The following is a 6,683-nucleotide window of genomic DNA, read 5'->3' on the forward strand; positions in this document are numbered from 1 at the left end:
AGATTGTGATTGCCTTAAGCTTGTGACCCCATAGGTTCGGTAACTCATAGACATGAATGGAATCTTTTTTATCATGTGATGTCCCCTTTGCTTCTCTATACTTTACAAAACCCGGGATGCATCGGTATCCTCCTAAGTCATCACATGCTTATTATACCAAAATTCTCATTACCAGTTTTGTTCTTCTATCTCGTCATTGTATTCCAGCATCCCTGTGACATAGTCACTTGTGTCTCGCCAGACAAAGATGGATGCCGTCACAACGAGAGGGCCCTAAAAATATTTCTCCATCGTCGGAGGAGCAAATCCCACTCTCGAGTTATCCGTTCACATGTCAAACTTTTCGATGAACATGTAAGTTGTCGTTATGATCACCTGTTACAGGTGACGTTTGAGCAACCCCAAACCCCACCATACGGTAAGAAGTGACCACAATACTCTCATGGTCTAAGGAGCAAACTCGCACATTAACACTCCATGTTATTACAATTGAATACAAACGATATTAACGTAAGTCAAAACAAATTTGCGTCAATTCAATATGATCATTCTTCCAACATCATAATCTCAAAGTTGTTTTAGGACTATTGCTTAACACTTTAAACGATATACTAAGATCCAAAAAATGTGATCACCAACAACACTTGAGGTAGTCCTAGGGGCAAGACTAGGAACCTATTAAATAACCGTTTATCATTACACACGTGCATATGAGCTTTCCACTGAATCGCATATTGCAGGATTATAACAATTATGGCATAGAATATAAATTATTTAATCATGAACACGAAATATAATAATACAAATATTATTGCCTCTAAGGCATATTTCCAACAAAACTACACATGCACTTTGCTAAAAACAACCTTTTGAAACAAACCATGGTTTGTACAATGTTTATACCTAATTATTTAGTCCATAGCAACACATGATACCATATGAGTGATTTGTATAAAAGACACATTGTGGATCCTCTAGCAGCTTAGAGATCTTGCACTTATTGAATCATTAACAATCACACATCAAACTTTTGCGAGAAGTTGTATGTGAAAACCACCAGGAAATTGTAGTCCAGGACAAAGCACCATGGTTCCTCCCTTGATCGTTCTCCAACTGAAGAATGAACACACAAGTTTAAAATTTAGAGAGTCAAGATTTATTTACAATATTCTACTTTTTATACTATATTGTATTTTTTGTACTAAACACATTGAAGATAATCCATGTTAATTACATCCATGGAGTTAACACTAATCTAAAAAACTAAGTGCCCGCTAATAACTTTCATGTATAATAGTTTGTGCTTAAGAATTTTTTGCGCCAGCAACATTGATAATTTATTTTTTAATGTACATGCATTTAAATGACTATAAAATTATATTTTTAAACTATACTATATGAAGAGTAATCTTATATTTTTTATTTAATAAAGTACAAATTATTTTGACTAATTAGTGGTCAAGGACAAAAATCTGACTGCACAACTATGACCAAGTCATATATTTTGTACCAAGCAGTGGTGCAAAATGCATTTTACAGAAATAAAAACTTCCATGTAAGAAATGATGATAAAAAACATAATCCATCTTCTCGTTCTACAATTGTTTTTCATAAGTACAAATAATAGATGCCTATTATAGAAATACATAAGAATGGGTTTATACAACATAGTTGTGCCATCAAAGTTACACATTCATTGTGCTACCTCTCATGTTAGAACATTTGGTCCTTACTCTGACACTGGATGCTCCATTAAGGAAAAAAAATAGTTCTATCCTTCTAATATGTACCAAAGAACATCGAGGCCTCCAAATATGGTTGAGATGGAGATAACCACCTTAGGATCTATGGGTATGAGCAATGGTTCTTTTAGTGTTGAGCAAGCAAATCCATGAAGGGATGGGAAGGGGGTCAAAATGATTGATGGTTATTCAATTTTGTGTTTTCGTTTATTGTGTGTTGTTTTCTTAGATGGAATTTTCTTTACGTTCTAAGTATCTTACCTAGAATCCATAATGTAATATTCGTTTTTGTAACGCCTTTTCTTTTATTCTATTCTATACCTATTTTATGGAGGTATACTATAGACCTTTGTTGCAGCGGACTAGGTCCACTTGAGTAAGATTTGACAACTAGAAAGACATCTTGTACCAAAGGAACATATTAAGATCTGATGTGTTTAGGCCCTAGTGATGTGTTCTGTATGCAATAAAAAAATCAAGAACTACATGAGTAAGCACTGATATGTATATTAAATAACTAAATAAATACTTATTATTGTTGGAAGGGTAATCTCAATTATTATTAAAAGTACATGAAAAGGCAATTCACCTATATTTGGTAACTAAGCAATGCATGAAAATGGCCATTTGTAGCTTAGCAAAGTCGGCACCAACACATAATCGTATCCCGCCTCCAAAGGCCATGAACTCCTTTGAGGAGCCACCAACTGGTTCAGTAGTATCCTGTGTACAAAGTTGTCACGGGTTTCAGAGAGAGTTGTTTTGCATTACAATAAGTACCCCACCTATTTGAAATCTTCCTAGAGCTCCCCTTTTTAGTGCTTTGGCAAGAAAATATTAGGGATGAAAGAACCAGACAAGATAACTAGCTATTCTCATGTATTTTAGTTCCATGTCAAATCATTTTTCCCTTATCGTACTTCCTTGTTGAAAAATCTGTCCAATACTCTTCATGCCATAATATTTTCCTTAGAAAATAAACATTACTTAGTTTTAGGGCTACTGGTCATGAGCTACTTTTCCATTCTTAGAAAGATTTTGAGCTACTTTTTCTCATAATATGTAGATTTCCAGCTATGTTGGGGATGCATGTTAACTAAAAATTTATAATCACATTAATACCTAGTAAACATTATGATAACATATCATCTACTTTCGAAATGACGTATATCATTCAACCATATTGTCTTGCTAATAAAAACACAAGCATTGTTTTATTGGAACAACAAGGAATATCCCTTTGAAATTGATAAATTTGACAAACCTTCCACCTCCAAGGATTGAACAGATTAGGATCTTTGTAAACTGTAGGATCCAGATGAATGCTGGAAGGATTAACCATTATCTTTATTCCTTTTGGAAGAGTGTAACCTGCACGAATCACCAACATATATACAATACATATTAAGAAATTATTAAGTTAAACTGTTACCGCTTCAATAGTCACCCTTGTCCTTTTTATGATTACAAGGGCGCAGACACTCCCTATATGCGTACAGACATAAATATAAGCAGATCACCCATAAATCTCTCCTAAATCTACAGTTGGTTACTCCTACCGGCCTACATATCTCACTTCTTTGAACAATCTCCTCACCTTTAATATGCACTTCCTCTGTTGCTTTTCTAAACATTAAGGGAGCAATGTTAGCCAACCTTAATGCTTCATGTATGACCTACAAATCACAATGAAGCTGATGAAATAATGTAACATGTACAAGTGTTCATGCCACTAATTACACAATATGAATGGACAGGTTTACATGTGTGTATGGTTGATGTCATGAAAAATAAAGGCTGAAGAGAGACAAGCTACATACATGTGATGTAAATTTCATGGACTTGTATTCCTCCCATGTGATTTCAGAGTCAGGATTGATCCTTCTTTTCCGGATGTTGTTGTTCTCCTCCTGGAAATTGTAAATCTAAATTAATTAGTAATTTGTTTACACAAGTTACCTCATTATATATACAATCATTTTCTTGAATTGTGGCTGGCTTAATTAATTGTCTATATGGATATGAAATCTTTTTGGTATTACTATATGTCGGATATATCAATATAGATTTCACATGGTCTAAGGAGTTTGTAACATAACTTAGTATCTAGTGCTAGATTGGAAGTAATAGGAATATCCAAGACCACCTAGTTGCGACTACTTTTTGGTGGGGTATAACTACAACCAACAGTAAGATGGATAATCATGCATATTTTTTCAGTAACTATGTATGGAAGTGTACACGCTAAACTAGTGTATTGTGTGTAATAAAATGCACATATGCACGTCTGTGTCCAGTAGTGTGGTTGAAGAATTCTAATGTGTATGTCTAGAGAGAAACATCATTTTCAAACTGGTGATAAACGCACTTAAGTGGCTACTTCTCTTTGTCGACACTTACTATTAGTTCCTGCAGTGCCTTGGGATCATTGTCTAGAAACTTTAGTGCCGCAGTTATCCCGGATGACGTGGTTTCAAAGCCTGCAAACAATAATAAGAAGAGCAAATCCAACGCAATTTTCTCATCCATTAATGTCTTCCCCTCCTTCAGGTCGTTGATCAAGATATCAATAAAGTCAACATTCTCACGATATGTTGCCTTCTTCCTCTCATTGAACATTTCTTTCAAAATCTTCATGACATTCTTCCGGCCCTATGCAACGAGGAAATAGTACATATAAAAATATGTTTTGAATTTATCATTTCCAACCACGTGCCCAAGCACCATGTGTCCCAATTAACTAAGTTGTATATACACACTATTTTCTTACTACTGGGTGAAATTGTTGTTTCATGGGAATACTATTGGGTGCAATTGTACAAACATAGAATGTAGTGGCGGATCCTGTCCAATTGGCGAGAATCTCTATTAGTCAATTTTTTCATAAGACTTTATTTTATGCAATGATATGGGGAAATATGAGGGTGGTAGTAGTCCCTAATTACCTGCATACATTTGTAGAATGCCGTGCCAGGAATGTAAAGTGGAAATGCTAGTAGTCCCTGAAGAAATGCATCAAATTCCTTCCACAACTTCCCATCAGAGCTTGAGGAGTCATAGCTGATTAATCGCTTGGCCGTGATGCTGAATATCATCTACGAAAAGGAAATTATGGAGTTGCTTGATCCATCATGTATATATTAGCTTTGCTAATTAAACAATAATAAATTATAGTATTTACTATTTAATCAAGTTGTTTAGCTGAAAGCACAACACCAATAACATAGGGAGAGGCTGATACAAGGACATACGCTAGATGTTTCCTCTTTCACTTCGATGCTAGGATGATCAAGCCAGGAGAGCAGACTAGCCTGGGCCGTCTGCTGCACTTCATGGAGCAGTACCAACCTGAGGTTTTATGGGCCGAAGAGCCGAAGTATCAGTGTCCTGAGGTGCTTGTGGAAGGTCCCGAGTGTCGCAATAATGCAGTCAGCTCCCATGATTTTCATGATTGACTCCGGATACCAAATTTGGAACAACTTCTCCTCTTTTTGGAACACTAAGTTGTTCAACTCTTGATCCATGGAGACGATGAGGTCTTCACCAAGCAAATTTGTCCTAAAAATTGTACCATACCTGAAATCACAGCCATCGTGAATTTAGTTGGATTGTGCATGCATAGCTAGGGTAGTTCCTCCATCTAAATAGATCAACATTAAAATAAGATTGCCTTTGTTGGATTATTTGAGGCAACTGATGACTCTTCTTTGTGTAGAAACAATCATAATTCATTGTATTTATCAATTTACTTTTTGTTGTTATCAGCATATAGTAATGTTTCTCCTGCCCATGGTAAGGTCATATCCTCTTTTTTCTAGTTTATTTGGCTCAACTCATAAATCCCTATCATCAAGGAGTCTAATAAGTGTAGACCACGTGTTCAATCACACATATTAACCACCCTCGTTCATGCATTGACGGTTTTGATTAATACCATATATATTGAGAGCAAACTTAGATTAGAAAATAATAACTTGTAATTGAAGATTGCATTTTTTCAAAGCTAGCAATCAAATAAACACGGGATAAGAATTACTGCAGGCCTTACAACTAGAAATATTGGATTTTGTGATGAGTATTAGAAAGGAAGGGGTAAAAAATAAGTGTTACTATGTAACTGTCTTACTGCAATGGATGGTGAGTGATGAGCCTGTTTGAATAACTATAACACCCTAACACCTCCTCACTATTTGACCATAATGAAGGGGAAGATGAATATGTTTGTACTTTGTATAAACAACTGACTATGTGGCAACTTCATAGGCAAAGAAAGAAAATATTGTAGGAACTTATTCCATTGGGATGCAGTTTTATTGTGTTCGACAAAGAAACATGAATATCCAAACACACCATGAATCAGATAAATTGTTGGAGTGGGAAAATATTTTAAAATTTTGAATTCAGTAATTATTGAGTTTTGTTTTTGCAGTAAAAGAATTGGAGTGCGGGTAGAGTTAATGTCTAGTGATGAGCAGCACGAAGACATCTTGTTGAACTTTGCCGTGGGTGTGGGCACTAATAGGCTAATATTTGTCTAACTGTCATCATTGTGGCTTCTTGCGCTTCCTTAACTAAGGTTTCTACTTTTCATATAATCACTACCTTTGGCCGAAATTTTCTTGTAACTTGTGGTGAGCAATTTCTTCACCATAATTTGTAGACTTGACACTCGACAACAATCTGGCAAAAATAAAACATGGCCAAATTTGGCTATAGACCAACCAGGCACGGCCGAAATTAAACCTCAACCTCTCTTTGTGCTTTCAATAATTTTTGCCAAATCAGTGGACAAGACCAAATTCATCATATCTTTTGGCTAGATTTTTCGTATATGGGTACTGCTTTTCGTTGTCTAAGGTTTGAGATGAAGTACTTGTAGGATTAATTAGATATCACTTGGTTTTCTAGCTAGTTTATCGAGGACAAGACAAGTTGCGAACA

At 35.5% G+C, this 6,683-nt stretch overlaps 1 pseudogene; it reads right to left on the reverse strand.

The window, feature by feature from the left end:
- Positions 1 to 1,022: 1,022 nt before the first annotated feature.
- On the reverse strand, positions 1,023 to 5,318 carry LOC119343691 (annotated as a pseudogene).
- Between the last annotated feature and the right edge of the window lie 1,365 nt (positions 5,319 to 6,683).

The sequence above is a fragment of the Triticum dicoccoides genome, unplaced genomic scaffold (assembly GCF_002162155.2).
Source record: "Triticum dicoccoides isolate Atlit2015 ecotype Zavitan unplaced genomic scaffold, WEW_v2.0 scaffold137611, whole genome shotgun sequence".
NCBI lineage: Eukaryota > Viridiplantae > Streptophyta > Magnoliopsida > Poales > Poaceae > Triticum > Triticum dicoccoides.